This window comes from Theropithecus gelada, chromosome X, assembly GCF_003255815.1.
Source record: "Theropithecus gelada isolate Dixy chromosome X, Tgel_1.0, whole genome shotgun sequence".
NCBI classification, from domain to species: domain Eukaryota; kingdom Metazoa; phylum Chordata; class Mammalia; order Primates; family Cercopithecidae; genus Theropithecus; species Theropithecus gelada.
This window is the reverse complement of record NC_037689.1, coordinates 25,015,728-25,028,793: the sequence shown is the minus strand read 5'-3', so window position 1 is coordinate 25,028,793 and position 13,066 is coordinate 25,015,728. Positions and strand designations below refer to the sequence as shown.

Below are 13,066 nucleotides of genomic sequence, written 5' to 3'. Positions count from 1 at the left end.
CAAAAAAGAATGCACAGTGTTCTTGGAAATCAATTCATTGTATTTTTGTAACATCTACAAAATAACATCATCTTTATTCTTAAAATAATAATTCATAAGACCTTTCTGGCTATCTGGTTCTTAACTAGTCCCAGATGAAAGTTATGGAAAGAAAAATAACAACTGGAAGTATTCTGGTTAAGTATTTGAATTGTGAGAAGAAAGAAAAATACCTTAGAAATACCTCACAGAAAAGTGCTCACACACACACAAACACACGCACACACACACACGCGCGCACACACATGCGCACACACACACACACATGTGCACACATGCATGTACACACACGCACACACCTGTACACACACATACACATGCGCACATGCACACACACGCACACATGTGCATGCAGACCCGTGCGTGCATGCAAACACACGCGTGCACATACACATGGGCACACACACACACGCACATACACACACACAGTATCAAACTGATGAGGGGCTAATACCTAAACTATACAAAGTATGTCCATTATTATTATTTTTTAAAAAAATCTTTCTACTTTTTTTTTTGAAACAGAGCCTCACTGCCACGTAGGCTGGAGTGCAGTGGTGCTATCTCGGCCCACTGCAACCTCCGCCTCCTGGGTTCAAGCAATTCTTGTGCCTCAGCGTCCTGAGTAGCTGGGATTACAGGCATGCACCACCACGCCCAGCTAATTTTTTGTATTTTTAACAGGATGGGGTTTCCCCATGTTGGCCAAGCTGGTCTCAAACTCCTGGGCTCAAGTGATCCTCCTACCTCAGTCTCCCAAAGTGCTGGGATTACAGGCATGAGCCACTGCTCCTGGTCAGTATGCCGATTAAGATGAAAATAAAACCCAAGAGGAAAGGCAAAATGGGTGGGAATAATAATTCTTACAAGAAGAAACTTGAATAGTTTGAATGCGTATAGCAGATAGAGTGATCTCTCCCATCCCAAAGATGTCATGGCCTACTTCCCAGAGCCTATACATGTGTTAGGCACCATGACAATAGGAAATTCAGGTTGTAGATGGAATTAAGTTTTCTCTCATCAGTTGATCTTGAAATAAGGAGAGTATCCTGAGTAACACAGGTGGCCCCTTGTGACCACTAAGGTCCTTAAAAGGTTGTGGAGAGGGAGAACTAGAGAGATGGCAACTTGAGAAAGACTAGACCCAGTGGCTGTGGTTGGCTTTGCAGATGGAGAAAGGGACCGTGAGTCAAGAAACATTGGTAGCTCCCATTAAACCAAAAGTAACTGAGACAGATTTCAATCAGTTTAGAAAGTTTATTTTGCCAAAGTTAAGGGTGTGCCCATGACACAGCCTCAGGAGGTCCTGAGGACATCCGCCCAAGCTGGCTGGAGTACAGCTTGGTTTGATGTATTTTAGGGGACATGACACATCAATCACTACATGTAGGATGTACATTGGTTCGGTCCAGAAAGGCAGGACAACTCAAAGTGTCAGGCAGAGGGACTTCCAATTGGTTGAAAGAGTTATTATCAGCAGAAAAGAATGTCTGGGTTATGACAAGGGGTTGTACAGACCAAGGTTTTATAATGAAGATGAAGCCTCCAGGTAGCAGGCTCCAAAGAGAATAGATTGTAAAGATTTCTTATCAGAGTTAGAGAGTCTGTTCTATCAGTGATTCCAAAAGGGAGGAGGGCATTATGAGGCATGTCCAGCTTCCACTTCCCATCATGGTCTGAACCAGTTTTTTAGGTTAACTTTGGAGTCGCTTGGCTGAGAGGAGGGGTCTGTTCAGATAACCGGCGGGGGGGGGGGGGGGGGGGGAGGAGAGGGGGTGTTAGAATTTTATTTTTAGTTGACACTCCTAAAAGCTAGAAATGGCAAGAAAACAGATTCTCCCTGTGTAAAGCCTCCAGAAGGAATGGGGTCCTGCCAATATGTCAATTTTATCCCAGGGAGACTCATTTTGGACTCTGACTTTCAGAACTGGAAGATACTCAATTATGTTGTTTTAAGCCACTGAACTTGTGGGAATGCATTGCAGCATCCCTAGAAAACTCATTCAATGAGTACGAGGAGATGCCAAAATCAAAATGTAATGAGAAATAAAAATGAAGATAATAAGATATCACTTTATACAATTAGAAGAGAGGGAAGAGAGGGAGAAAGAAGAAAAACATGTTTTGTTGCATTTCTTTTTCAGGCAGTGTTATTGAGTCAGCGTTTTTCCTATTCTACAGGAGTACATGTTAATAAGGCAGCCTGTTATTGAAACATGGTACAGACAAGGCCAGTTTCAGTCTTGAAATGCATGAGAGAAAGCCTGGAATATTCGTGGCTGGTTTATCAACCTACTGTCCTCAAACTGGGCACTGAACTATTTGACTAAAAGGTTCTCGTTTTATCACCCTCAGACCCATGTAACAGCAGCCACAGGAGACTCACACACTCATCATCCTGCTGTTCAAATTTCCCTACAACACAAATGCACCCCAGGCCCTTTGCACCTGCTGGCCCCTCTTCTTGGAAGCTTCTTTCTCCAAAAACCGAATTATTTATTCCAACACTACCTCCTCAGAGCAGCTTTTCACCTGCCTCTTTCCAAAATTACCTTCTCTTTCCTCTTTGCCCTGATTCACTTCTGGAAACAGTTCCTATGTGAGTTTAGTGTTTATTGTACTGTGTCTGACTCTCTGTCTAGAATGTGAACTCAATGGAAACTTCAGTGTTCTCACTCATGGCCCTGTCTAGGGTTAGGGGTAAGGGTAGGGTTAGGGTTAGGGGTAGGGTTAGGAGTAGGGGTAGGGTTAGGTTAGAGTTAGGCATCATGGAGCCATCAATAGCTATTGAATGAATGAATGAGCATAGCCAAGTCTGCATTTAGAGGGTCGACTTCTGGACAGGGACGTAATCTCTTCTTAAGCAGTGCAGAAGACAGCAAGAGCCATCAGGCTGTCATAGAAAAAGAGTAGAAGCACACCTATTGCCAGTGGAAAATCAGAGTTAGGGGACACTGTATGGATCTCTCTGATTCTGAGACACCCGACTGCATGGTGAGCCTCCTTCCTTGAGTGGGTCTAGGCCCCAACTACCTGTGATGGCCTTTAAGGTGACTTTGGAAGTCACCTGTGAGCATCCAGAAACTGCTGCCCCAATGGTTCTACCTGTAGGGATTGGACTTCATTGGTCCTGGATGTAATCTGGATTTTGGGAGTACAAATGTTCCATGGCCAAAGGTCCATGGCCAAATCTACATCTTGTATGTCTGTGGTCTTGGGATACTTAGAAGTCTTCCATACATATTTTTCAAAGAGTTGTTTTAATTAGAGAGGCAGCATACCTCTAACCTTCTCTTTCTCTTTTCCCCATACTATTTCTCAGTAGAAGAGTTGATGTCTACTGCCAATTGGAAAACACTCACTTGGCACACTGCACATCTTTACCCTTACATGATTCTATATGTGAGACACAATGTCCCTCCTTGTATCCCTTCAACTTCTCCCTGGTCTTCAAATTGCATCATACATCTCGTGCTGACACTAGCTACCTTTGTTTTGGGTCTACACTTTTGTTCTCATGGCATCTCTTGGGGTAGCCCATGAATTCCTACATTGCTTCTGAGAATAAATGACAGGCATTCCTTAGGGTCAAAAAATATTGGCCACTCTCTTTGGGAACTAAAAGGAAAATATTGCCCACTCAGTCACTTTCTCTTTATTACTTTCCATTTCTATTCTTTATGATACTCTTGGAAAATTAAAATTCGACCAGTTCCACTTATGGCTGAACACATGGCCAAAAAACAGAATTGGCCTCAAGTAAAAGAAAATTACAACATTTTTCTCCCTGCAGAGAACTATATTTATTTCATAAATATAAATGGATAGTACGATGACTCTTAAATCCTTAAGGGATAGACACCCATGTGCAGACACACGTTTTGTCTAAATCAAGTTTAAAATTGGGTTTGATTTACTCTTCTGAAGAAAATATGTCCTTCTTTATAAGAAAGATTGGCAACTTCAGGATCTCCCATTTTCCCTGACCCATGACATCCTCTGCCTCCCACATCCCAAACCAATTTGATGCTGACTATACATTTGTTTCTCTCTTGGAATCTAGGCATTATCATATCCATTTACAGGTTGTTAGACTCACAAGAAGAACATTTGCACTCCCAAAATTCAGACTACACCCAGGTCCAATGAAGTCAAATCTATGTAGTTAGATTCATAGGTGCAGGTGTTTTTGGAAGGTCACAGGTGACTTCCAAAGTCACCTTAACGGTCATCACAGGTGGCTTCACTGCATATCTGGAGCCAAAACCACTCATGGAAGAAGTCTGATATTGTTTGGTTGTGTCCCCACCCAAATCTCATCTTGAATTCCCACGTGTTGTGGGAGGGGCCTGGTGGGAAGTAATTGAATCATGGGGGCAGGTCTTTCTTATGCTGTTCTCGTGATAGTGAATAAGTCTCATGAGATCTGATGGTTTTATAAAGGGGAGTTTCCCTGCACAAGCTTTCTCTTTGCCTGCTGCCATCCATGTAAGACATGACTTGCTCCTCCTTGCTTTCAGACATGACTTGCTCCTCCTTGCTTTCTGCCATGATTCTGAGGCCTCCCCAGCCAAGTGGAACTATAAGCCCATTAAACCTCTTTCTTTTGCAAATTTCCCAGTCTCAGGTACGTCTTTATCAGCAATGTGAAAACAGACAAATACAACGTCTCACCATGCAGTTGGGTGTCTCAGAATCAGAGAGACCCACGAAGTGTCCTAACTCTGATTTCCACTCCTAATAGGTGTGCTTCTACTCTTTCCCTATGACAGTGTGATGGCTCTTGCTGACTTCCTCACTGCTTAAGAAGATATTATGTCCCTGTCCAGAAGTTGACCCTCTAAACATAGACCTGGCCATGCTTGTTCATTCAATAGCTATTGATGGCTCCAGATTGCCTAACCCTAACCCTAACCCTAGACAGGGCCATGAGTGAGAACGCTGAAGCTTCCACTGAGCTCACATTCTAGTGAGAGAGTCAGATGCAGTAAAATAAACACTAAACTCACATAGGAACTGTTTCCAAAGCGAATCAGGGCAAAAGGAAAGGAGAAGGTTGTTTTGGAAAGAGATAGGTGAAAAGCCACTCTGATGAGGTGGTGTTGGAATAAATCATTCAGTATTTGGAGAAAGAAACTTCCAAGCAGAGGAGCCAGCGGGTGCAAAGGGCCTGGGGTGAATTTGTCTTGTAGGGAAGGTTGAACAGCAGGACGATAAGTGTGCGAGTTTGTGGATGCTGTCACAAATCATCACCATGTCCTTGCTTAAAACAACACCCATTTATTCTGTTACAGCTTTGGACATCAGAATAAAATAAAGATGTCTGCAGAGCTGTGTTTCTTCTGAATATTTTAGGAGAAAAACGATTTCTTTCTTTTTCCGGCTTCTAGAGGCTGCCTGCATTCCTTGGCTCATGACCCCTTCCTGTATCTTCAAATTACATCATACCAACCTCTGCTTCCTGCAGCCTGTGACTCTTCTACTTCCCTTTTGTAAGGATCCCTGTGATGATAGCAGACCCACCTGGATAAGTCCATTCAGACTTCTCTAGCAAAATACCATAGCCTGGGGGGCTCACAAACACAGACATTTACTGTTCACACTTCTGGAGGCTGGGAGTCCAAGGTCAAGGCAGGGCAGATTCAGTGTTTTGTTAGGACCCGCTTCCTGGATTAAGATGGAGCCTTCTCGCTGTGTCCTCACATGGTGGAAGGGGCGAGGGAACTCTCTGAGGTCATTTTTCTAAGGGCACCCATCCCATTCATAAGGCTCCACCTTATGACCTCATCACCTCCCAAAGGCCCTACCTCCCAACACCATCACCTTTTGGGTGAGGATTTCAGTATAAGAATTTGGGGTGGGACATAGACATGCAGACCATAGCAGACTCTTAACCTCAACATGCGTGAGTGCGTATTTATTCTAAATCAAATTAAGACACAGGAAGCGTGATCATTTGTGTGTGTGTGTCATTTAAGATTTGAGGGGCTGCTGTGTAGTGTAAATATCACAGACATTCTACAGGATCCCTAGGGGTGTACCTGTGATCCATGAAACTTACCTAGAGGTGGATTTTTGTCTCCCTAACATGAAAACCCACACAATAGAGCTGGTGGAATGTGGAACAAACTTACCCCTAAATGGATTGAAATATCACTGCCTATTGCTGGAGGCTGGGCAGGCCTTGGCAAGGGTGTTGTGGGTTTAGCTTAGTCATCAATTGGGTGATACAACTACATGGGAATTATATAACCAGATAGGAAACTGCAGCCATTGAATTTTATTTCTTTTGAAAACACACTGATATCTGTTACCTCAATTATTCTTTAAACATGAATTAAGCATATTAGCTATTGTTTCCTGCTTTTTATAGGCTTCCTAATGAATAAAGGTGGATGCAACTTCAGATCTTCTGACCTATTGTGGATCTGTTCATTCTCCTTCTATCAGGGTAACACTCTATTACTGCTACTGTATCTTTGTTTGCAACTAACTTGGCCACCCAGGTTATATATTCAGACTATGGTTTCCATATGTGGACAACATGCAAAGTGTATCTGTCTTCCTACAAAACAAAACAAAGCAAAACAAAACAAAGCGACATCAATTTCCAAGTGTCTCATAGGTGTTCATAGCCAGGGGCAATGTTTCTGTAGGAGCACTTTACTTGCATTTTGTTCCCTTAACAATCCCGAAATGTTTAGTCTGTCTTCAAGCTGTTATGTAACAGCAGCAGGCTATGAGTCACTTAGGGATATAGGGGATTCTGCTAAGTAAACAAAATCAGCTCATTTTAGTTACTTCTTCACAACAGGTGTGGAGACTATGGGTGGTTCATTTAGAACAAAGGTCTCATGTTTTAAGATTCCAATTCAAGGGCCCCTAGTGCTTTTTTCTAGGATGGACACAGGGCAGGAGATCAAATTACGTTTTTCAATTCACGTTTTATTTTATTTTATTTTATTTTATTTTATTTTGAGACAGGGTCTTGCTCTATTGCCCAGGCTGGAATGCAGTTGTCTGATTAGAGCTCACTGCAGCCTCCACCTCCTAAGCTCAAGTGATCCTCCCACTTTAGCCGCCTGAGTAGCTGGAACTATAGGTGTGTGCTACCACACTGGCTAATTTTTTTTTGTAGAGTCAGGGGTCTCGTCATGTTGCCCACCTGGTCCTGAAATCCTGGGCCCAAGTGATCCTCCTGCCTTGGCCTCCCCAGGTGTTGGGATTACAGACGTGAGCCACCATGCCCGACCTTGAAAGGTCTCATATCTTAAGACTCTAATTCGTGTGTAACTACTGCTTTTTTCTAGGACAAGCAGAGAGTAGGAGGTCAAATTATGTTGTTCAATTCAGGTATTTAAAAAATAAATCCAGTTGCATAGTCCAACTTGCAGAAAGCACCTTAATAAGCCATTTTAATGAAAGGATGGTTGAAGGTAAAGTCCCTCGACTGGGGACGATGATCATGAGATATACATTGTGATAATTGTGGCGATAACATTAGACGGGGAATACATAACCCAGTAGGAGCCAGTCAGGGCAGGGGGTTGGGGTAGCTCCGTGCAGGCAAGATTCCAGCTAATGGCTAGATGTGAGAGACCAGGATCCCACTGGCTAGGAGAAAGCAGCAGGAGCCAGAGGATGTGGGAAACACAACAAATATTCTGTGTCTTCTCCCCACCTTCCCCACTAAAAAATTTACACATCCACTCAAAACCTTTGAATAGGACCTCATTTGGAAATTGAGTCTTTGTAACTGTAATTAGTACAGGATGTCAAGATGAAGTCATGTTGGATTCAGGACCCTAAATGCAATGACAGGTGTACTCATAAGAGACAGAAGAGGAGATACAGATACAGAGGAGAAGGCCACGTGGAGACAGAGGCAGAGACTGGAGTGATGCAGCCACAAGCCCAGGGATGCCTGGAGCCCCCAGGAGCTGGGAGAGGCAGGAAGGACCCTCCCCTAGAGCCTCCAGAGGGAACTAAGTACACCTGTAGTGGCTTAAACTGTGGTCTTGGAAAGATATATCTATGTCCTAATGGCCAGATCCTGTGAATAGGACCTCATTTGCAAATAGGGGCTTTGCAGATATACCTAAGTCAAGGATCTCAAGATGAGACCATCCTGGATTAGGTTGGGCCCTAAGTGCAATGGCAGGTGTCCTTCTAAGAGACAGAAGAGGAGACACAGACACAGAGGAGAAGGCCACGTGGAGATGGAGGCAGGGACTGTAGCGATGCAGCCACAGGTCGGGGAATGCCAAGGATTGCCGGTGGCTACTGGAAGCTAGAGAGAGGCCAACAAGAGAACTAGGAGACCAAAAATGACTTACTTTTACATTTAAAAATAACTAAAAGAGTATAATTGGATTATTGGTAACACAAAGGGTAAATGCTTGAGGGGTTGGATACCCCATTCTCTGTGATGTGATTATTATGCATTGCATGCCTGTATCAAAATATTGCAGATATCTCATAAATATATACACCTCCCATGTACCCACAAAAATTAACAAATTTGGAAAAAATCAGAACTGGGAGATAATACATTTATGTTGCTTTCAGCCACCCAGTAGGAGGTAATTATTTTTTTTTTAATCTTCTTTTAATTGTCATTTTTGGCCAGGCACAATGACTCACACCTGTAAGGCCAGCACCCTGGGAGGCTGAGGTGGGCAGATTAGCTGAGGTCAAGAGTTCGTGACCAGCCTGGCCAACATGGTGAAACCTTGTCTCTACTGAAAATACAAAAATTAGCCAGGCACGGTGGTGCACGCCTGTAATCCCAGCTACTGAGGGATGAGAATGAGAATGAGGGCTGAAGGACGAGAATCACCTGAACCCAGGAGATGGAGGTTGCAGTGAGCCGAGATCAAGCCACTGCGCTCCAGCCTGGGTGACAGAGTCAGAACCTGTCTCAAAAAAAAAAATGTCATTTTATAGCTCCCCACTGCAACTGCCCCCCACCCTTCCCTTCAATGACTACTTTTGCAGGCTTCAGGGGAACCAGGGAACAAAGCTGGGGCCTGGCAGCCACTACGCTGCCAGCTGGGGAAAACAAGTCACAATTACAAATTATCACAAGAATTAGTGCCTATACTTGGGGGATCTGCAAAGTGAGGAGGCCCCAGCTCCCCTTGTATAGGGGTCCATTTGGCAGTGACCTTGCTCTGGAGACGGTCATATTCCTTCAGCCTGAGGGAACTGATGGTGATGAACCCGGTGGCATCAACTGGCTCCTAATCGCCCTGCACACTCATGCTCACCAGCTCCTCATTGTAGAGAGACAGTGGGAGCTCCCGGCTGAGGATGTACACCCAACCCTTGAAGACGGACACCTGCACTTTCCCTTCCACTCGTTCCTGGGACTTGGTGATGCAGTGGCGGACAATTCACACTCAGGGTTGTGCCAGAAACCAGTATACACCAGCTCAGCAAATTTCAAGCCCAGGCCTTGTTTGATTTTGCGCACTTCCCGATCCATGGTGAAGTCCTCGATGTGTAAATGAGCATGGTAAAGGATGGTGCTTGCTGGGGTCTCATAGATGCCTCAGGACTTCATTGCAATGAAATGGTTCTCCACGATGTCAATACGGCCCAGGCCGTGCTTGCCTCTGGCTTTGTTCAGTTACATGAAGAGCTCCTAGGAGGTCTGGTGGGTGGCGCCATCCTCGACGTTGGTCACCTTCACAGGAACCCCTTTTTTGAACTCAATCTCGAGAATATCAGGGGTGTTGGGGGCTTTGGTCAGGTCAGGGCTTATGGTGGCTGGGTCTCTCCAGGATTCCAGCCTCATAGCTCATATGCATGAGGTTCTCGTCCATGCTCCACGGGTTCTTGGGAGTGACCAGGATGGGAATCTGATGTTGCTTTGCATATTCCATCAGCTCGTTGAGGCCCTTGAACCAGTTGTAGAACTCGGGCATCCTCCGGGGAGAAATGACCTTAATCTGGGGGCCAGTGAGCAGGTGAGCTCAAACCGGACCTGATCATTCCCCTTTCCCATGATGCCATAGGATACATACTTGGCCCCCTCCTGCTGGATGATTTCCTCTTGTTTGTGGGTGATGGAGAGCCTAGCCAGAGAGGTGCGCAGGAGGTAGTGGTCCTCATACAGGGTGCTGGACTGGATGGCCGGCCACATGAACTCCTCCACAAACTCTCTGCTGACATCATTAATGAACATCTTTTTGGCCCCAAGCTTCCATGCCTTCTTCCTGTCTTCCTCGAAGTCTTCCTTCTGGCCGATGCTGGCCAGGTAGGCAATGACGTCATGGCCTTGTTCCTTCACCCATACGAGGATGCAGGAGGTGTCCAGGGCACCACTGTGGGCCAGAACCATGGAGCCGTTGCTGGACATAGCGTCTGGAATTGGAAGTGCGAGTTCCCTGCATCTGGAATCTGTCTTCACGGTGCAGTGAACCACTAGGACCCCAGGCAGTTGAGGCAGGTGACAGAGCAAGAGGAGGTAATTTTTTATAGCAACTGTGCAAAACTAATACCATTCAGGTTAGAGGCAACACCAAAATCAATGAGAAATGTCAGGTGGGTTAGCACACTGACCAGGAGTTTGGGTCAACACGGGCCCCAGGCCCATGAGCCATGCTCAGACACTGGGTGGAGACTGTTGTGGTATATACTGAAGGAGCTTTGAACTCTCCTTTGGAGGACCAGCCTTGGTTTGGCTGTCAGATGTGTTTGGATTCAGTGCCTATCAACTGAGGAGCTGAGCCTATTGAGAACTCTGTGTGTCAAAATTGGTCAGCATTTGGGGCAGTTCTGGGCTATCAGGTGCAGACAAGATTCCATGGCAGATATGAGCCAGAGTCGGAAAGAGAAAGGCATAGGAGCCAAGATAATGCCAATCTCCTGTGAATATGATACCCTGCAATGGAGAAAGGGAATAAAGTTTGCAGATGGAATTAAGGTGGCTAACTCACTCGACCTTAAAACTGGGAGATTGTTTTTGATTATTCAATCTAATTGCAAGAAGTCACGCTGGATTCAGGACCCTAAATGCAATGACAGGTGTCCTTGTAAGAGACAGAAGAGGAGACACAGACAGAGAGGAGAAGGCCACGTGGAGACAGAGGCAGAGACTAGAGTGATGTGGCCACAAGCCCAGGGATGCCTGGAGCCCCCAGGAGCTGGGAGAGGCAGGAAGGATCCTCCCCTAGAGCCTCCAGAGGGAACTAAGTACACCCGTAGTGGTTTAAACTGTCCTTAGAGTCCTTAAAAATAGACAAAATTCAAGGCCAGCCTGGGCATCATAGCAAGACATTGTCTCCACTTTAAAAAAAAAAAAAAAAAAGCCAGATATGGAGACACACACCTGTAACATGAGCTACTCTGGAGGCTGAGAAGAAAGAAATGCTTGATCCTAGGTGTTGGAGGCTGTAGTGAGCTATGACCGTGGCACTGCACTCCAGCCTGGGTGATACAGCGAGACCTTATCTCAAAAAAATTAAAAGGCTGGGTGCAGTGGCTCATGTCTGTAATCCCAGCACTTTGGGAGGCTGAGGCAGGAGGATCACTTGATCCCAGGAGGTCGAGGCTGCAGTAAGCTGTAAGGATACCACTGCACTCCAGCCTGAGGAACAGAGCAAGATCCTGTCTCAAAAACAAAACAAAACAAACAAACAAACAAAAAACAGCAGAAGACTCAGAGATGAGTATGGTGGTCTCTGGAAGCTGGAAATGATGTTCATTTTATAGCCAGCCAGAAAGGGAGACCTCAATTCTGCAATCACAAGAAACAATTCTGCCACCATCCCTGAAAAGCAAGGAAATGAATTCTGCACAACATCTTCTCTAATAGAATGCAGCCCTACTGACACCTTTTTGTTATTTTTTTTTACTTTTATAATTATAACCACTTTAATGAATGATTTAATGTAAAAATTAGGAAAAAAATCAACATTCGTATCAGATCAAAGATCAGGTTTAAGAAATGAATACACCATATATCTGCTCAAAAGAGATTCCAGAAGGAAATTCACAAGGATTTTTCATTCTTGGTGAATGAAAAATAAGGATTTTTCATTCTTATTTTATTTTTTAAAATAACATCAACTTGTACTTGTGATTAAGGACTACATGTGCAGGTTTATGATGTTGTTACATTGCATGACGCTGAGCCTGCCGACATCTTGATTTTAGCCCAATGAGGCTCTTGTTGAACTTCTCACTTCCAGAATTGCTGAACTGTAGAAGTGTAAGAAAATAAATTTGCATCATTTAAGCAACTAAGTTTATAGCAATTCGTGACAGCAGCCATAGAAAATTAGTAAGTTGGCGAATGGGTGAGGGCCTGTAAATTCTGTATCTTCCCAGGAGGCAGCCATTAACCCAGTAATAATGCACTATACACCGGGAATTATTGGGCCACAATGTGAGTCATTTCTAGTGGTGGGAATTGACTGCCGATCCCCCGTGCTGTACCTTGGTCTTCTCACCTGTGAGCCATTGGGCACCCTTGTGAGTAACTAGGAAGGTTAACATAAGACCCAGTGTCCCTGAACTACTCTTTCTCAAGGTGAAATTGACCTGTCATGGGCCCAGTCAGGGTTATCACTCAAAAAGCCAATGAGCCAGTGTAAACAGGAGATTCCTTTGAACCAGAGTATCCTCCAGGAGATGCGCGATCCACATTCTACTTGCTTCAGAAACAACTTGGGTGTTTGCCAAAAATGCGCAGTCCCAGGTCAAACACTCAGATTCGTTCAATGAAGGTTTCTGCAATGGGGCCTCGACTGTCTCATGTTCTGGTTCTCCAATGGGTCCTTCCTGGTATCACCTCCCATAAACACCTTACCCTCAAATCCTGGTCTCTGCTTGTGCTTCGAGGGGGAACTCAGTTTCCTGCATTTAATTCTGTTTAAACCTCTACCGCAATAACCCTGCCATAACCCTACCATTAACTCTTTCAAGCAATCCATGTAAGTCGTATGAGCCATAGACAGATAAACTAAGTGTAAGAAATGTTGGAATAAACAGATCAAACATTTAGATTTCAACTCAAGTT

The 13,066-nt window shown here is 44.7% G+C and overlaps 1 pseudogene; it reads right to left on the bottom strand.

Moving 5' to 3' along the window:
- Positions 1 to 9,110: 9,110 nt before the first annotated feature.
- On the bottom strand, positions 9,111 to 10,402 carry LOC112615125 (annotated as a pseudogene).
- Between the last annotated feature and the right edge of the window lie 2,664 nt (positions 10,403 to 13,066).